This window comes from Catharus ustulatus, chromosome 18 (genome assembly GCF_009819885.2).
Source record: "Catharus ustulatus isolate bCatUst1 chromosome 18, bCatUst1.pri.v2, whole genome shotgun sequence".
Classification (NCBI taxonomy): Eukaryota; Metazoa; Chordata; class Aves; order Passeriformes; family Turdidae; genus Catharus; species Catharus ustulatus.
This window is the reverse complement of record NC_046238.1, coordinates 5,317,138-5,337,700: the sequence shown is the minus strand read 5'-3', so window position 1 is coordinate 5,337,700 and position 20,563 is coordinate 5,317,138. Positions and strand designations below refer to the sequence as shown.

The window sequence follows — 20,563 nt, the reverse complement described above, 5'->3', positions numbered from 1 at the left end:
GTTGGAGAAATCCTGCCCAGAGACAGAAGCACTGAGTACTTCCATGCTTGATAAATTTCCCTGTCTCACAAGGATATTTCAGGGTATGTAGGAAGAAGGAAAACTACCTTTGTTAAAAACAGTTTGGAGGCAGGAACTAAAGAAAAATGAAGTCACAATCACGTCCACCCATCCCTAGACACAAGCACTGGAATGGCACTCCAGCAGCCATACAGCTCTTTCTCTAGTTTTGTGTATGACAAAGTTCTGCTTACTGGCACACTGCAGAAACTCTCACTGCTACACAAGCAAGTTCCAGGTCTCTATTGCCCTGCTGAATGTCTATAGTAAGAGAAGCCTAACTCTTTGAGCAAACTGTTAATGTCAAATAGACAAGCAAGCACTTTTCTCCTGTGGTTGATTTCCAGTGCTGTTTATCACCTAGGCAGTGACATTGATTTCACTTGCTGAACTAGAAAAGGCTGTAGCAGCAGAGAAGTGCAGCTACAGCAGAAATGTCTAAACTCACTGACCTTTTCCTCTGTGGACCATGCATTAAAAAAAATTCTCATCACTGAAAGACAGAATTTTTACAAAGTGAAACCATTCAAAATAATATACAAAAAATCTGATACTTCAGTAATGGTGTTCCAAGTTGACTTAGGTGATCATCCTGTAACACAAAGTGTACAAAACTCCACAATAAATGGTGAGTGCAGCAGAGCAGGATACAGGAATCTGCCCAAACTACCAGCATCCACATGGAGAAGTTCCAGGAAAAAATGCCATTGCTCTACTGTCCCAGTTGGCCATGGCACAACTTCTGTGGGGCAGGAAATCAGTAATAAGGGAGTCCACATGACATCCACACCACAGGGCTGGGAGGGTAAAGCAGAAGGGAAACATGGCAGGGGAAGGAGGAGAAGAGAAGCCCAGAGCCAAAGCTGAAGGAACATTTTCTTTCTTATGACACACATGCTGCCTCCTGTGGCACCATCAAGGTAAAAGTTCAAATCACAAGGCCTAAGACACCAAAGCCAGTAGCATTTTAAATACCCAAACCCCACACCTCTGTTTCTTGAAGTACAGTGCCAGCTCTGAGTGCCAGTGGAGCAGGGAAGTCACAAGGCAAAGAGCCTGAGATGGGTTAAAACTTGACTGAGAGCTCATCCATCAGGTATCTTTTCTAAAACTCCTGCCCAAGTCTGCTCAAAGTTTCATTCGAGTCAAATGATCTGAGTGGCAACTTCCTTTTAAAGCTTTTTTCCATAATTTCTGATCAGCTCCTACTGAGAGCCAAATCCTGGGTTTTCAGTTTTCCTTCACACCACAACCCTGTCCTTCCTGAGGGTCTGTGACAAACACTTCTGTGATTCCTGAGGGTGCTCCAGGTCTGACCCACTGCAGACCCAGCTGAGTTTATACAGGTAATGGAGAAGGATTCACTGTAACTGGGTTTTGCTCAAATTCTATTTTACTGCATTTTACTCTTTGCATCTCTTTTACTCTCTTACAATGTGCAGCAAGGCTCAAACAAGGAGCTACAATCCAGTTCCTGGATTACCCCCCAAGCTGTAGGAACTAGAAAGGAAATCAACTGGTTCCCCCTGTAAGTATTTAAGCACTATTTCTGTAACATAAAACCACTCTGATGTCTACAAATCCAAAAGAGACCAAAGAGTAAACAGAGGGAAAGAAATTTTGTTGTGTGAGGAAGAACTTCTGCTCCAGTTAAAAAGAATACATACTGGAGTGATCTGAAGCTGCCTATAAATATTCAAGAACATCAAAGCCGGTCCTGTTAAATTAAAAATGCTGTCACACAGATAGGAACTAGCCTCTAGCACTGCCAGCTTCAACATGTGAGCCTCTGATCTGAGAGGCAGAGGCTCAGCTCTTCAAGAAATTTTATTCAACATAAGAAGAGGAAAAAAAAAGCAAACCAGCAGTTGAGTTTAATAAGGATATTAAATACCTTATGAGTGAGCTAAGTGGAGCTTAACTCTTTCAGGACACTTCAGCCCTTTCACTGAAAAGGACAGTAGCTTCTTCCCATACAACTTCCAAGCTGGGATGTCTCAGGGCTCCAGGAACCTGGATAGGTTCCTATCCAAGCCCCAGAAACAAACACCCAGCACAGACTCTGGGAACAGAGATCTGCTCGTACTGCATACCTCACACATACACATGTGTATACATTTTGGCTAACTGTTCCATGTCAGGGATCTATGTTTAATACTAAAGCTGTCCAGAAAGATTTCAAAACACCTTCCCACAGTTGCCTGAAGACAAGAAGAGTGGTAGACAACAGGAGAGCAGATCACTTCATCTGATTTTTGTTATTGGAGGAGATGCAGCTCTAGTGTGAGACATTTACCCCAACCTGCAAATACAACTGTGTTACTTCACTGTAGAAAAAACTCTATCAATTCCCAGTATCCAAACCCAAAAAGACTATCCCTGACAGTACTGAATGAGGGCAGGGGGAACTCTGGCAGAGTAGCTTTCTCAAATAAAATAGTTGAAAACTGAAATATGATCATACTTCCAAAGTTATTTTGCATTAACTAGTCCACAACGTCTTCTTTTCAGATGCAATTCTGGGATGTAAAAGACAATATCTTTTAAGGAGGCAAAACACTGCTGGCTACCAGACTGGGGATACCTTGTCTCTGAGCAAAAAGAGGTCTCCAGACCTTGGCTCCTCTTAAATACTGAACTCAGCAGCATCCCTTGGCACTGTTTCAAAGTTCATTTCTCGCTCCCAGCCCTGCTACACATCATCCAGGATATCTGCCAGCTTGGCATCCAAATCCTAAAGTGTTCACCTACTCTTTATTCTCACAGCAGGAAAGACAGCATCTGCTCTAAAAGGCTTCTAAATAAATACAAATCATGTATGAGAAAGTATGCTGGACCTATAAAAACACAATACTGGAATGGTAACCAATACCTTTAGAGACTGCCTTAGGAGAAAACTCCGTGTGCCTAAGAAAAGGGCAGCAATTGCTACATTGCATATCCTAACCTCCAAAGCCAGCAAGGACAGGTTAAACCTCATGCAGAAGGAACAGAAAACACCAGTGCACACAACTGGTATGCTGTGTATCTAATATTGATGTTTTATCTGTGAAACACGGGTATTATTATTGTTGCTGTTGTTATTAGAGTAAAACCGATCAAGGCACAATTGAGTGCCACCATTTAGCCAAGCCCAAACAAGAAGTCTATAAATCTTTGAGGGCAGTCTCTGTAAGGAAAATAAAATAAAATTTAAGGAACCCCAGAGCCTTTAAAAGAGGTTCTTCTCCATGAACCACAGAATTTTGAAAGTGACCCATCAGTGTAAAAAAACCGAAGAGAGCACACCTTCTGCATTTCCAATTCAGTCCTTCAAAGGTACATTTCTTAATGTGTCATCAAAGCAGACAGCTTAAAAGCTCAAAACTTGCAGTTCCAAAGGTGAACTCAACTGCAAGTTTGGTTTGAGCCTCTTCTGCTTGGGGGAGGAAGGGCAGAGTGGAATGGATAAAACAAGAAGTAGAGAAGAAGCATTTTTCACAGCCACACTTAAACCACTTTTTATTGTGTGTATTTTTTTAAAGCAGGCAAGCATCAAAAGCCTCAAAGTAGGAAAACAGATCTTGGCACAAACTAAGCTCTTTTCTGAATTAAAAGCAATTTTTCAAACACTACAAGCAGAAGTATTTGAAAGTTGCTTACCAAGCACATGCAATAAATTCACGGTAGGAGGCACATACTTGCAACATGCATGCCTGTACAGCTAATTAAACACTTGTACTCAAACCATGACTGCAGACTCCAAAATATCCCCCTTAGTTCTTCTCAGGCCAATCACCTCCTCACTGATTCTTCCATTTGCTTTACTACTGGAAATTATGCAAAATAATAAAGCAGCTTAAGCTCAAGGAAACCAAGAGAAAGCTTAAGCTGGCCATCAGCTTTAGAAAACAACTAAAATCCTCACATTAATGCACCGAGTAACATGTGTCTGGGAAGCCTAGAGAGCCTGCATATATTAAGTTGTATATTTAAGGTTGTACTTGTGTCTGGAACATAACAGGCACCTAATCAACCTTTGTAAACTGGCTCTTCATCTTAAAGCCAAGTGCAACAACAAAAGTCTCTAAGCAGCATGAAAAGGAAATTCAAAAAAATGAATGAAAGCAGTCCGCCACTGTAGAGGACACCCTAAGTCACCAGAGGCCTGTTTTCCTGAGCACTGCTACTCAAAACCTAATGTCTGAGCTTCACCAATGGGATAAGTGCAGTAAAGTGCAAATTTTGGGAGTCTCAATTGGGTATCTGCAAGATCACACCTCCCTGGAGACCTCTGGTTTTTGTCAAGCAGTGGAGAAAAATGCAGAAAATAGAATTACTACTTTTTTAATCAACATGAATCTTCTGTTGCTGTTTTAACAACTTCAAACCATGTCTTTGTTTAATAACAATCTATTTTTCCTTTGCTGATCTTTGTGAATGTGAAGAGCCCTCCTTTTAAGTCAGGAAATAAGAAATAAGGCCAAGCATTCAACTTGCATTCATTCTGTTTTTATGTGTAGGCACACGCTCTGGTTTGAACTTATTTGAATACTGAAGGGCAGATGCCCAAAACAAGAGATAGTATGTACCAGTTAACACTTAATGCTTCCTAAATTGAGCACTTCCAATGCAGTAAGTGTATTAATGCAAATACATGTACCACCTACATAACTGGGTAGAACATACAGCATCCAGATCTTATCTTTCCTTAACCAGTCCAATGCTGGCCTCCTAAAAGCATTCATACTTTGAAAAGTCATTTCTGAAAGTTATTTTGGTTCAGAAGGGCCTCACTTTGCAATTCCAAAACAAGAACTAGAAGACTGTAATAAAAAAAGGGAGCCTCTTTAAATACACACTCCACCACAAGATGGTATAAACTGGAAGAAAATTACTATGTATGCTAATCAATGGTTTTATACAACTACTCAAGACTTTCCTATAAGATCTGCTCACAGCAGAGGTTCCTTCCCTCCAAGCCTCTACATTAAATTATGTCCTCTAGACACTTCACCTGGTGTCATTTCAGCACTAAAGGAGCAGCTGTGCTGTCCAGTAGTGGCACCAGCGAGGTGCTCAGGGGTCTGAGTGCCAGTTCCACCCATGGGGCATGGCTGGCCACAACTGCTGGTAACACTCTGAAGTAGGCTGTAATTATATATGAACCACTGTAGTCACATAGATCCAGTCTAAACATAAATAAATATATATAAATTTAAAATAAAAATTCTCCAAATGGATCCATGTATAACAGTTTTTGAGCACCATTCCTCTCTGGGATTTTTTTCTACTTCCACCTCCCAAACAAGCAAAAGGAGCACATGGAAAAGGAAGTGGTCAGCATCCTGCCACCAAAGGCAAGGTTTTCAACAGCACAGACCTTCAGCATCTGTGAGGAAGTTTAGCTAAACATATAGCCATATGCAGAAAAGTTACCTGAACTCCTATAAACTATTTTCCCCACTTGATTCCCCACCTTTACTTGGAAATACAGAAATTGCACTGGTTGGTCTGAGTGTTGAGGCAGTGCTGTGAGCTTTCTGCTATCATTTACTTACTTAACCTACTTTATTCTTCCTCCTCTAAATGGGTCACATTAGCATTTTTTGTTCTTTCCACTGTACCTTCTCCACACTTTAATATCTTTTACTGCATTTTCTTACACTGTGCCTCTCACCTTTTTTCCAAGGGTCTGCCTTAAGCTTGCAACAAAGTTCTGACAGAAGTATTCTGGTAATGCTGCAGCTCTGGAGCTTCCTCCAGAACCAGTAACTCATCACTGAATTTGGTACCTCATCTTTGGATCAGCACCCTCCCACGTCTTTTTACACCATTCTAGGAGACACCTTAGATACTGCAATGTTGAATTAGTAAAAAATAAGCATCTTTATTTACAACATCACAGCTAGAAGCCAATGAGAACAGGCAATTCCTTATGAAATAAGCCAGCATTGATGTGACTGGGCTGTGTGAGGACAGCATTTAGTATCAAGACAGAACAGTACAAGAGAATAAAAACCTAAACAAAACACCTTGACAAGCCGTCTTCAACCACCCCCCACATCACATACACAACAGGATAAAGCACGATTGAAACTTTTTTTAAAAAAAAAAGGACAGAGGGAGGCATAAAACTGTGAAACAGCTGGACCAATCTGTCCTGAGGTGGAGCCCAAGTCAACACCTCAGCTATAAGCAAGCTGCCTGTGCATTGCACTCTACAAAGGCTGTCCAGGTACAACAACCATTCAAGTCTTTGCCTAAGTGATCTCTTATTTTGAAAGCAAATTATGCTTCCTTTATGGACACAATGACAAAGCAGACCTGAAGCCCAGATAAATGTATTGTGCCTGATGTGCTCAGGATCATTACTGCAAGCCACAGATTTGCAGTTAGGTATGGAAACTAACACAACCCAATCTTCATATTCTAAGAGGATAACTAGCAAAGAAAACATTCAATAAGACAGTGACTCAAAGCCACAAATAATTCCACTTCCTCATTTTGAATGGCCTTCAGGCACTCAGCAAGAAGAAGCTTAACCTGTGTGATCACAAAAGAACAACCAAAAAACCCAAAAATACGTATTTTTGTCTTCCACTCTCAAAGGACACAAACACTCCCTTGGCTCGGCCTCCTCTGATCATGGCTAGACATCTTATGTGCCTGTACAGTTATTTCAAGTCACTCCTTTCAGCACTGTTAAAAATTGCCAATCCTTCAGTGTGCAGTTTGCAACCTCTAGTAACCTTTGCATTTTGAGAAAACAGAGGGAAGATTCAAAGCCATTGAAGTAAGGGGTGGGAGGAAAACTGAAGGAAGGAACACACAGGCACTGTCTTGCAGTCCAGTCTGAAGCCTTCCCACCTTCTACAAGAGAAAGATAGGCAATAATTTGCCACTAGGAAGTGTCATGCAAGAAGTTGGGAAGTGTCCCACTTCTGTTTTCTTCCTGGAGCTTAAAAACACTGAGTTATGTGTGTTCTCCCCAGACTGTTACCTTTTAAGCACAAAAAAATATATGCAAGTGGAGATTGTTCCATCATCTACAACTGCTCAGTTCAATGACTACATAAAGTTCATCATTTCCCTGATGAGACTTTCAAGCAGAAACAAACCATCCAAAACACGAACTTTTGGTGCACAAGAAAAACCATGCATAATATCCTCAAATTCTCCTCCACGCTGCTTTTCTCCAAAATTGCACATATCAGTAATCCACCCATATTACTGCATTCAGCAGTACCTTTAAGGCAGGAGTACAAAAAAAGATGGAGAGAAAAATTACAGTGATGAGTGCATATCATTTGAAGTTTTTGACACATCACAGGCATTAAATTTGATCCGCTTTCCCAAGCACCTCACCTGAGCAGTCCCATCACAATTACAGTTTTTTAAGAAACATGAGATTAGATGCTCCACACTTTAGCTATCAAGCTGAACAAGCAACAGGAACGAGATCTTGCCAGTTGCAAGCAGAATTAAGATACATAATGTCACTCTGAGCAATAAAGCCACTTCTAGTCAAATCTGTGATTTTTACTGTCCAAGCACTGCCAGTCTGTGGCCATGTAAAATTGAGTTTGAGACAAGACTACATCTGAACTTTTGCCCTGAATGGTACCAGAAATTTCAACCATGGGGAGTTCTCCAGTCATAATTTGTTTCAAAGCAATCTATCATTTTAGAGGTTTCAGCAAAGTCTGGTTTTCACAGTCACTCTCTAACCAAACATCTGCAACTTCCAATCTCTCGACCATCTCAATGGCCAGTATACTGGCCCAGGAAACATGGGATATTCCAGCGTGCCAGATACCACCAACGGTCAGACTTTCGAGCAGTTTCAGGACCAGCTGACACAGCAACATAAGGATGAGTTTGCTGAATACAAACTGTGGCCACATGAAAGAAGACATATGAACATTTCATCTCTCTGAAGAGTTATTCTGGGGAGACACTTGACCCTAATAAGATTCATTCACAATAACTTGAGAAACAATATAATAGCACACCACTACTGGATAGGAATCTGACCAATAACCAGTTCAGGAGTGGATGTATGACCTATCAAAAGCTGAAAGTGCATTGTTTCTTAAGGTTGGGGTTTTTTTGTTCAGACTTTCAAGACCAATGAGTAATTGATGCTATTAACATAAACAAAAGTAAGCCTTTGTGTAGTCCCAAAACCACAATTCCTTTGATCCATTCTTTAATGTGTGCCTGATTTTCAAGAATTTCTAATATTTCATCTTAAAGAAAAATGCATCTTATTCTTGAAAGAGCTGTGTGCACTGACAAAGTGGCTGGGGCCAAGAAGAGCTTGCTTCACTGACTGCTGTACAACTGGCTGCTGCTGAACAGGTTCTGAGTGGCAACAGCTTCACGAGCCTTTTCTAAACCTCACACTGAACTTTAAGTGATGATCCAGAACAGCAGATTCAAAATGTTCTACAAAAATACAGCCTAGCTGAAAAAAGGGAGGCAAAACAATGCTGTGAAAATCTTTATCAATTTTGGCTTTGAAAAACTCTCTTTCAGGATAAGATAGAGGAACTAGGACATTGAGAAGTTGTATGCAATCTAAAACTTCAACAGTGAAAATACAACTGATAATATTTATAGCTGCTCTGGAACAGTATCTGCCAGGTACTCTCCCCTGGAAAAGAGAGCAGCACACAGAGCTCATGAAGCAAAAAAACTCCCAAACCTGTCCATGATGTATGTTATCTAGCATGTGTCCAGATGAATAAGCAAATCAATTTTTGAGTGATAAATGACTGTAAAAGATTTGCCACATCATGTGGCTGTTGCTGTAGTCTTTCCTTTTTGGAGTACTGTCTATTCAGGCACAAGGAGGATGCAGAGAGGTGATGTTACCAACAGTAAGGTCTGCAAAAGTCTATTTAATTCACTTGTTTCAAGTTGTGCAAATCTGAGTCTTAAGAGAACAGTTTATTTTTTCTCCACTTTTGCTTACAGTCACTAAGAAAGTATGACCTCAGTAAATAGTTTGTGTTCTGTTCTTAATGCTAACACCTGACACAAAGGAACCTTTGAAGTCTCCTGCTGGCCCCAAAGACACTATTAAGTCTTAAAATGAAAAAGCCCTAAAAGATTAAAAAATGTCCATGTCAGTTCCAGCCCCTACTAGCACCACCTCTTCTAAATGTCATAATTATAATTTAATTGGACCATCCCTCTTTTCTCTGAAAAATTACCTTACATCAGCAATTCATCCTCACAACTCTTCTCCCTTCAAGAGAACTTTTATAAGAAATCATCCCAGCTGAAACTGTTTTGCAATCTAGAGCATTCATAACCAGTATTCTCTACTTCAAAAAGTTATTTTGATAATAATGTATTTGTGTTTGTAGAGCTTTTAACAGTTGTTTTTAGAACCCACTTGCTACCAGTCAGATTATTTTAAATTTTGTATTTATAGTTACGTGTGTATGTATGTGTACATATGCATACATATATGGAACGTAAACAAACCTCACAGCTGTTAGAAATAAAGATTGCTATTGGCACTTGCTTAACAGTCAAACTTACTAAAACACCATTCAAGTAATTTTTCTCTACTTAGCCAAAGGGGGAAAAAATAAAGTCGGCAATTACAAGCGACTACAAAGGAATTCGATAAGCACTTCAAGAGTTTCAATAAGAGTAGATAGTTGAGTTCAGTCAAAGACAAGAACCATTCCTCTGGCGAGCAAGCCAAGCCCAGCTCTGTCGGGAGCGTGAGGCGGTGGCAGCCCCGCTCCGAGGGACCCCGAGCGCAGCAGCAGCGCCGGCTCCAGCTCCAGCTCCGCGCAGCTCCGTGCGCCGCCGGGCGCGGAGCGGGCAGCGAGCGGCACAGCCCCAGGGCGCAGCACCCCATCGCTGCTGCGGCGCTTCCAGTGCGGGCCCGGCCGCCCCCAGAGCGGAGCAGCCCCGCACGGCTCCGGGACCGGCAGGGGCCGCCCGGCACGGCCCCGCCTCCGCCCACCCGCCCCGCGCCCGGCGGAGGGGCGAGCGGCGCGGAGCCCGCCGCGCGTGTGAGGCGGCCTCGGCTCCGCCCGCTCCCGCCGCGCACAGCCCGCGCCGCGCGCCCGGCTGTCAAAGCGAGGCGGCCCCGCGAGGTGAGGCCGGCGCTGGGCCTTTGTGCGCGGGCGCGCATCTGTCACCGCGTCCCCGGGCCGCGCGGCGCACGTGGGGCGGCGGGCCCGGCCCCGCTTTGTGCCGCAGGTGCCGGGCCCGCGGAGCCATCTTGGGGCAGGCGGCGCCCCCCGGCCGCGCTCACCTGCACGATCTCGCCTTCGGCGCTCAGCGTGGCCCCCGCGCGGGAGAAGCGGCCCTGCAGCCCCGTGGTGTAGGTGGTGTAGTCGCCGCTGGGGCTGGACTCGAAGAGCACCACCTCCACAAACGCCGTCTCCTTGCCCAGCGCCGCGCCCGGCGCCGCGGCCAGCAGCACCCCGAGCAGCAGCAGAGGCGGCGGCAGCGGCGGCACGGGCAGCCCCGCGCCGGCCCCGCAGCCCCTCATCGCGCGGCGGGAGGAAGCGGCGCCCCGCCGCCGCGCATCTCTCCCGAGCGGCTCCAGCTCCGGGGCCGGGCTCCCGGGCCGGTCAGCGTCCCATGGCAGCGGCCCTCCCGCCGCGCTGCGCCCCGCTCCTCGCTGCCGCGCTCCCCTTCCCTCGCCCCGGCTCCTCTCCGCCCTGCCAAGCCGCTTCCCTTTCATCTGCTCCACGTGACGGCCACCACGGGGTTATCCCCGCCCTCCGCGCCGCGCTGACCCGCTCGGTCCCTCCCGCCGTGCACACACCGCCCGCAGCCGCGCCGGGCCCGGCCGAGCCGAGCGCTTCCCGTGGCTGCCCCCGGCCCGGTCCGGCCCGGCCCGGCCCGGCCCCGCGAAGGTCTGAGAGCGAGCCGCACTCGGGACGGCCCTGCCGGGATCGGCTTTCCACGCGGCCGGGCCTGCAGGGCCGGGATGCGAAGGGCAGTCCCGGAGACCTGTGGCAGCCGCCTGGGCCCGCGTCCGCCGGGGTGCTGCCCGCCGGTACCCGGTCCGTAGCGGGTCCCGGGCCGCTTGCCGGCACTACCGCGGCTCGCGGCCGCCGGCCGTACCCGGTGGGTTCGGCACGGGTCCCGGGTGCGGTGGCACAGCCCAGGTGGACGGGCGGAGCGGTGCTCTGGCAAGGCACGGACCACGGGCAGCCTCCTCCGCAGAGACACCGCTGCGCTGCCGGACCGATGTGCCAGCTATTTGCAGGCGGGATCCTCGTTTGTGTCTGGGGCAGGACTCGCTAATCGGCCCTAATCCCAATCTCCTGAAACTGATTTAGGGGAGGCTGGGCTACCTGGGCTCTTTTGCTTGGCTGTAAGTGCGAGTCTACAAAACCTCCATCGATGATTAGGGAAAAACGTGTTGGTAAAGATTTTTGTTGCAGTCTCGCACAAGAACTGGATGTCAGCCAATTACACATTTTTCCATTAAAAGTATGTACTGCTAAGTACATGGAACTCATTAAGACATGGTGTTACACACCCTAAAAATACAACTCAGTGACAAGGAGGATTGAGGCAAACTGATCCAAAATCCCATATTGGCAATTAAATACAATCTTTGGAAACAAAACTCAGCTCTGGTACACTGGGAGAAGAAATAATAGCATACTCTACAAATGGCCAGCTCTTCTCCTAAATATACTTTGTTACAGGTGAAGCCAAGGTAGTGTCTTCCTTAGCATGACACAGTGAGCAATGTTAGCTTAACAACTCATGGAAGATTTCTTCGATGGCAAAGGGTCAAGAGGGGATCACAAGACCTTACACTCTGGGCTCCTACAGTAAGCCAGAAAATACCCACCTAAGATTATGGTGTAGTAGATCAAAGGCCACAAAATGATTGTGAAAGGGAGCTGGAAGGGACATCACTGTGGTGTTCTGTGCAAATTTAGATGTGGTCAACAGGTGCAAATTTTTGATTACAGGTATGGTTCAGTACAATTTCAGAAATGCATGGCATCTGGTGTACTAAATAGAAGCGTTTTAATCCCTTAGTACAAAGTACCTCTACTTTATTTTCCTTCACCCATGAGGCGAATGGCTGATGCTTAGGGAATGTATGATCTGCTACATCACAACCAGCATAGGAACAGCTTAAACTGTCTGGGAACTACCTATGGAAAAAGATGTGAATGGGGCTCTATAAAGCAAGTGGAGAGATCCTATGCCTAAAATAAGAGTTGCTGAAGATCTGGCCCATTCCACTTGGACCACAGACACAGCAAAATTGCCTTGGAGCAGCCTCACAGTCAAATACTGAGGAGTGACATGAGGCACTAGGTCTCAGGTCACCAAGTTCCCTCGACTTGGGCAGAAATCCAAGCAGGAAGTTGCAGGAAGAGAATGGACTGTCTATCATTAAAGCATCAAATATTTCTAATTGGCATCCTGCCCAGTTGGCAGTATACAGTTCACAATTCAGTTATGCCATAATACTTCAGATATGTTTTCTTTTTTTTTTCCCTGGATAACAAACTGAGGCCCAGGGTCTGAATACAGAAGTCTCAAGCATTTATAACTACAGCTGAGGACAGTGAGAGTTGTGATTTTAGCATAACTAAATTATGTGCAATGCCAAATGGTCTGAGAAAGCATTCTGTAGGCACTCAGTCTCTTTTTTCAAATAACAAGCGACAGAACCAGAGCAAAAAACCCTCACGTTTCACCAGAGGAGGCTTAGATTGGATATTTGGGAACTTTTCTGCATGGAAAGAGCTGCCAAGCATTGGAACAGGCTGCCATGCATAGAGATGGAGTCACCATCCCCCTGGGGGATTTAAAAGATGTGGCACTTGGGGACAGGGTTTAGTGGTTTAGCAGTGCTGGAGGATTGGTTGGACTCAATTGTCTTACAGATCTTTTCCAATATAAACAATTCTATAATTTTATCTCAGAAGCAAGCAATTGACACTAGAGGATGCCTTTGACAACTTCCTACGTCTCATGTCCCTTGCAAAGAAATGGAACCCTTCTCCCTCTGCTCCTGAGAGAAAACAAAGTTAGTGAAGCAGCCACATAACACTGTAATGAATGTTATAGAAAAACTCCAAAACAATCTCCTCAGAGCAGACTGGCTGTCCAGAGGAAGGATAAAGAGGCCTGGCTGTCTCATTCACACACCCACATCTGTCTGTCCAGGTGTTTTCAGAACTGATAACTCGGACTACTGCCCACATCCCCTACATGTTTTCACACCGTGCTCTGCAGAGCTTATTTCATAAGTAAATCACATCGGTGTACCTCTTAAGTGATAGGAACAAGAGCTGTCCTTTTCCCAGTAAATTCAAGGACATGTACATGCCTGCCCTTTTCCTCTGAGCCAGAACCGCACAGCACAGAGTTTTAGGGCTGACTTAAAGCTTTCCTCAGACACACCCGAGTGCTTGCCGGGCTCTGGCTCTCGGGAGCAGCAGCAGCTCCTCACGGCGCTCCGAGGGGCGCCCGGGGCCGGCCGGGTGCACTGCGGCACTGCCACCAGCAGGTGTCCCCTGCGGGACGCGTCCGGGCCACCAGCGGGGCTGGAGGTGCCCGACGTCAGCACGTGGGTAAAAGGATCTCCCACAGCCTTCATCTTCATCTTCACCTTCACCTTCATCATCTTCATCTCCACCTTCACCTTCATTTTCATCTTCATCTTCATCTTATCCCCATCTTCATCTTCATCTCCATATCCACCTTCACCTTCACCTTCATCTTCATCTCCATCTCCACCTTCACCTTCACCTTCATTTTCATCTCCATCCCCATCCCCATCTTCATCTTCATCTCCATCTTCACCTTCACCTTCATCTTCATCTCCATCCCCATCCCCATCCCCATCCCCATCCCCATCTTCATCTCCATCTCCATCTTGCATCTGTAGCCAAATTTTTAAATATTTATGGAAGTGATGTTTTCATCATTATCATCAATTATTCTAAATTAAAGTAACAAACAGCTTGACAATTAAGCTTGACAGCTTAATTAAAGACCAAAAAGAAAAGTCAGTGGATATTTGTACCAAGAAAAAAAAATGTCGTGCGAAGGGGCTTTGCCTATTGCTATTTGAAGTTTGGAAACACAATTCATCCAAGTAAATTGGCATGGAAGCAATGCAAATTAACCAACTGACTAGCCACAACAACTTTAATTATAACAATTTTTTGTGAGCAAAAATTTTAGTTAATTTTTGAATAGTTAAAGTTTCCAATGTTTTAAACAACATGTAGTCTTTTAAATCTAAATCTGTAAGAAGGGGAAACATGGTGGGGAATCCTTAAGCTCTCTGTATATGTTATTATCTACTGAAGAGAAAAAATAATAATGAACCAGGTCTGTAAAGCTGAATTATGTAGATTGTACTTAAAATAGCCTTATTAAGATGAAGTCAGACATTTCTTTTTGCAAACTATTGCCCAATACACAGTACAGGCTCAAATAAGAGTTGCAAGACAGTACAGCTATGCTTGATGCTTTCCTTCAGTCCTCACCAGGCAGGCACAGCAGATCATGTTACCAAAAGAAAGAAAAAATAATTCAAAGAAACAAACTTAGGAAATAATTTCTATATGCTTTTTGATAATCTAAAATCTCTGACAGCAACAGAATGGATTTGGAGAAAATCTGGAGCCATATTTTCCAAGATTCTCAGTATCTATTCTGCAGGAAAGATCCTCAAATGAATCCTGTTCTCCTTGTCCCTGAGATTGCTCTGTACCACATCTACTGACTTTCAGTTACAGCTGCACTAAATCCCATACTACTGTTAACTTCATGTGTTCATTATGTCAATGCTTAGCAGTTTCCTCATTCATAATATTGAAGAAGCAGCCAATGAAAATAACACATAAATAACACACTGCATATTTCACAGTCATATTTATATACAACCTAGATATTGACACTTCTTTACTTAATTCAACATCATTATTAGTGTTTCTGGAGTAAATACAAGCTGCTGTTCATGAAGCCCTACTTCAAGCAGTAATATAAAATGAATAATATATAAATATCACAGAATAAATTTGAAGCACATGGTTAAAGTGCATGATGTATCAGCTGCTAATACTAATGGCAATATGAAGAACTCTATGCTAAAGCCAAAAAATAAATTTCAGTGGTTCTGAGTACCAAAAGCAAAAAACATTCCTAAAATGTTACTGGATAAAATGAAGGAATTCCTACATTAACAATGGATTTGTTCATGTAACAGTGAGCTAAGCAACTATTTATTCTATTTCATCTTGGGTTATCTATTATATTAAAGACTCACCTAAGTTAATAGATCTGACTGGCACTTTTAATTAATCACCTTAAAACACTCCTTTTCCACATTCAGCTACTAGTATAGGATCTATTTAATTAGTAGATTAAGGGCTTTAGCTGTCCCTGCCTGTTTACGTAGGAGTTACCATTAAAGTCAGCACTAACACAGCAAATCAGTGAGGCCAGCACAGACAAACCCTAACAGACTTTTCTCTCTCTCAACACCAGCTGTTACCCTGTGCCCTCTGAGGAGTCACAAATCAAAGGTGTAAGAGGAAGAAGATGGATTATTCTGACAATACCCCCCACATTTTGGGTCCTGCTGAACTGATGCTGAAACAGAACTGATTCCTAACTTGAAATTTCCTGATAATTTCCTCTTCTCATACGGGGTCACATGACAGCTGGAGACTGGGTTCTATGTACTAAAGGGCAAATGGAAGGATATAAGGAAATAAATTCAAAATTACAAAATGAGAAAGCTTCCAGGACTCTCGGGGGCTCTGGACTTCTGAAAGAATTTCAAAGCCTAAGGAAGGTCTGAGAAATAAGAAAAGGTTTTCCCTTTCAAACGCTGGCAGTGCTCCAGAGAAGAGCTGGCTTCTGCCAACAGGAAGTAGCCATCAAGTTTTCCTAAGCATGGTTGTTTACCTCCCTGGGTTGGATGTTTTCCAAGAAGAGGTTCCAGTTCTGAACCAGGATGTGCAAACAGAAAAACTTACTGGAACAGGAACTTTTAGGTATGTGATATTTCAAGTGAAGTGTTTTCCTCAGAGAGCTTGCTCAACATGTGAGACACTGGCACAAACCCCAGAACAGCATTGTGGGGACAGCACAGCAGCAAGTTCAGTCTCTCCTCTACTGTCCAAGCACATTCTGCAGCATCACCCCAAACTTGCTGCATCCTCTCCAGTAAGTGTAGGACCTTTGCCTTTTCTCTTTTGCTTGTGACTCCCACTCTAATGTGTTATTGTGCATCAATGTACACAGGTGAGCACAGCTCCTGTGGCATCTCCCAGAACCTCCAAATCCTGCATACTCTGCACAACTCTCTGGTCCACATTTTCTGCCAGCAGGAGAAAATCCTGCAGGGAAACATTGTGCTTGGAACCAAGCTAGAAGAGAAAAGCCAAAGAGCTGAAGTAGGACCACACATGGAAATAGGTACTGCAATCAAACCACAGGAAAGCACCAGAGGTGCCAACAGCTGGACCTTTTAAAGGGAAAGGGAATCCATGAACGGAAGTAGAATTGATAGAGCAATAGAGGAATGGTGTGGGAAGGGGATGGGCCAAGTTGGTAGGAAGCAGAAGCCAGAACTAAGCAAAGCCCAAATGACAACAACCTCCTCTTGACCTGTGGGATGCTGCAGGGATCAGGGTGCCCACCAAACAGACAACCTGACCTGAGCCCATTGCCCTGGCTGAGTGACCAATGCTGTTTGATTCCCAGCTGGAGTCTCTCAGGGACTGGCAGATGGCATAAACCTTCCCAAGGGCATCCAGTGGCTATGTATAAAGATCTGTTTACATGACTAATGTTTGCAGAGTTTTCCAGTAACATTTCACTCTTCCAGAACTGGTAGCACAGGGCTGCCAGCATTTCTGTTTACTGTGTCTTCTTTTAAATTCCCTTCAGTGGTTTGCTCCAAGCTCTGCATGTGCAAGAGAAATTTGCTTCTCTGTCTGACAGAAAGAATCAAATCAAGAGATCTTTATCTCAAAATACTGCTATGTACTTGTAAGCAGATAGATTTTCCCTTTATTCTTTGACAGTGTGAAGGGGATTAGGAAGCTGTCTCTACTCTGCTGTTTAATAAGCACGTCAGTTTTCTGGAAAAATTAGTAAATTGGCAAAAAATTGCAACAAAATTATATATGTTTGTTGATTTCTGGTCTTGCCTGAGATTAATGAATTCTTGAGTTTCAGAGGAGTCTAAAAGTGAAGTAAATTGGAATTACAATGCAAGTGAAATTCAGGGGGAAAATAACACTATGGAGATGCAAGGAACGTTCTCAGCCTCTTATAGAGATTGCTTGATCTCAAATTTACTGTTGTCAATCAAAAATGACAACATATCATTAGACTGTTTTAAGAAAAATCTGCCATCTTGTATTCTGTAACAATAGAAAAAGGAATTATACCCACAAAATGTTAGAACCTGTGAAATGTAAGATAATTTTGTTGCCAAAAAATCTGTGATGCAGAGATCACTACAGAACAAGGCCACAATGAAGGTTTATATTTCCTAAAAATTAAGTTAGTTGTTATACATTCATCTCCACTTGGCCTTTGCACAGTGAGTTTCCTATCTCCTTTTTTTTACAAAGTACTGCATTGAAATGTATTGCTGCTAAGCTACCATTAAACCTGGAACAGGGCACAACCTCTTTGAATGAGGGCACTGGAACTGAACTGCCCAAAGAAGCTCCAAGGAGAGCCTCAGTGCTTAGGGCTTGCTTGGGGCAGAGCTAAGAGAAGGGAAAGCCAATGTCACTTTAAACAGCATGCAGGCAGGGTGGCAGCTCCTTGCAGCAGCCAGAGGATACAGATTGTGCATATTCCCTGAGACTGAGAGCACTAAAACTTGGAAAGATGCACTCCTGAATCCCAGTGTGTAAGAACAAAATTTAAGAATAAGTAAAATTAGTTTACAGGTTTTGAATAACCTTGTTTTAGGCTGCAAAACAGGTTCTCTTATTTAATCAGCTATTGATACAGGTATGGGAACACTCCAGCTGTTGTCAAGAACTTGGGGGCCTGGGCCACCATCCAAGTATTTTCAGACACACATTTGGCAAGCAAGCTCTTTCTCACATTATGATTGCAAGTTAATCTTTTCTCTATGCCCCCCTCTTCCATTTTACTTTCCTCCTCTATTCCCCCTTTTTTCATGTGTAGATAACATTCAACACACATTTCTTTCTCTGTTTCTGAGATTACACAAGTGCAAAGCCTCTCCACCTTTGTTAAACAAAATTATTTCCTCTGGTGGGTTGGCCACCTGGAACATAAAACATAAAGCTGTTTCAGCAGGAACTAATGTGGTTTCTGGCAGGACAGCCAACAGTATCCTCATTGGCACATCCTTGGTGGTAGTGCTGAACCCCCAGTGGGATGAAGGCAGGGTGAGAAGCATTCCTGAGTCACGTGGATCACAGGATTAAACCCAGTGACTGAAAAAAAGAAAAATACAAAGACTGGAATGTGTAAACAGTGAAGGGGGAAAAAAAAAGTGGAAATCACAATCAAACTTGAAGCCTTTTTGTTAAAACTCCCTGAAAGGGTGTCACAGTGTAAGACCAGCTTTATGGACCTTTCCTTAGGCACTCTTTTACCCAATAACTCAACCATATATTTAATAAAACACTTTATATACCCTAATAGTAGTAACATAATATTTGTGAGCCTAAATATATTCTGCACCAGAGCTAGTCTTAGTATTCAACAGGACTAGAGTGCAGGGTGTCATGCCCTTCTTTTGCTGGCTATTACTGCCAACACTGGACATGCTAATGGATGCTGTTATTATGTTCAGTAACAGTGGACACCACGAGTGCCAAGGACAGCTTCCACTTTTGTTGGTTACACATCACTGTGAAGCAGCTCAGGCACCACTGCTTGCACACATGTCCCTGCACTTCTGTGGTTTATTCATGATCACAAGTGTTTGTTGCAAAAGGAAGTGTGCTTCACGTGGGCTCTGGTTCCACATAAAATTAAATAGGAAAATTAAATCACCTGTAGATAGAAGGTTAAGATTTTTCTTCAGTCATAGTATCAAGACATCTGGGTATCTTTATGATAAATCATGTCATGATAAATAAGATCTCCCCAGTATAACTGTAAATATTAAAAATCAGCAACATAAGGCAGCCCTGTTCACCCCAATCAACACTTTTCTTGCAAATAAGGGCTACTTGAAATGGATGTCTGAAATCTGAAGTAGTTATTAATACTGAACCTGCATTTTGGTAGAAGACAGCAGCACTTTGAATTGGGAATTAGAATTACAGAAGAAACATGAGTCCAAATCTAGAAGAGACACACAAAAGAGAAGCAGGCAGTTTTCAATGGCCAGCATCTAAGGGGCTTAGCAGGACCAGAACAAACAATTTTTTGCACTCTGATTAAAAGGCTTATCGAAAAATTGCCGTATTTTTCACAAAGGTGTCAAAGTAGAAAGATGAACTTTCAGCCTTAGCTCAATGTCATGCTGCAGTCCGTAAGAAAAGAACAAACACAAACTTACAAATGCAGTTTGTTCTCTGTATCATGAAAGCCTGGCAGAACTCCAGTCCTGGATTAATGCCAAACCAGCACACCAGCGTCTTTGATCTTCCAAAGCTCATGTTTTCCTTTAGTGTTCAACATCTCAACTAATTTAAAATCAATGTACAAATGGCTTTCAGAAATAATTGTGAGCAGCCAAAGTCTCGACATTTCAAAACTATTCGGGTCGTTGGCAAGTGTCACAAGTGGAAACTTGGAAAGCTTCGGGCACTGAGCCGCTCAAACAGCCTCGATGTCCTGCATGGCTGGGCACGGCTGAACACCTGCATTCCCATGGGCAGAGTATTTCTGGCCTTTCTACCACAAAACGTTTGTCTGAACGCTGGATCTGTCCGATCCGACACCAGCCCACAGGGCAGGGTGGTTTCTTTGGTCGGACAGCACGGAAGGATGGAGCTCCCTTCGCTCCCCACACAGCACTGCTGCTTCTCAGAACAGGCTGGGCGATTTCTGCATGGTTTCCTGCAACTTACACTCATCAATCACTAACCTCGCTGCTTTTTTAGTCTTCTTAGCCCACTTTTAGCCCATTCTTACGGCATCTGCTACAGCTCCATTCGTGGCACTTGTGTTCCCCGTGATTATGCTTGTGACTACTTGGGACAGAGCGGCTCCGGAAAGGAGACCAGAGAGAGACTTCAGCTGCATCGCCAGGCCAGGCACACCTCACTGCCTCTTCAAGGAGCTGGTCCGCTTCGGCGACCGCCATCGCGGGCGGGCACGGCCCGGGAAGGCATGGCCGCCCCTCAGGCCCCTCAGGCCCCTCACGGCTCCATCCTCCCCTCGCAGGCCCCGCCCCTCGCCAGCGCTTCACCGGCCGCAGCCCTCCCTTATCTGATGCAATTCGCTTCACCCCTTGCTCGCGGCCTCGGGCCAATCACAGGCTCTCGCGGCCGTGACGTCACGCCTCGCAGCCAATGAGCGAGAGCCACGATGGTAG

At 44.3% G+C, this 20,563-nt stretch overlaps 1 protein-coding gene across 1 annotated transcript in view; it reads right to left on the bottom strand.

Annotated features, from left to right (window-relative positions):
* Positions 1-10,517, bottom strand: part of ZNRF3 (zinc and ring finger 3) — a 66,034-nt gene extending 55,517 nt beyond the window's left edge. The window contains exon 1 of the mRNA XM_033075611.2: positions 10,325-10,517. The gene's annotated coding sequence lies outside the window, so the exon portion shown is untranslated. The remainder of the gene's footprint in view (positions 1-10,324) is intronic.
* Positions 10,518-20,563: the final 10,046 nt, after the last annotated feature.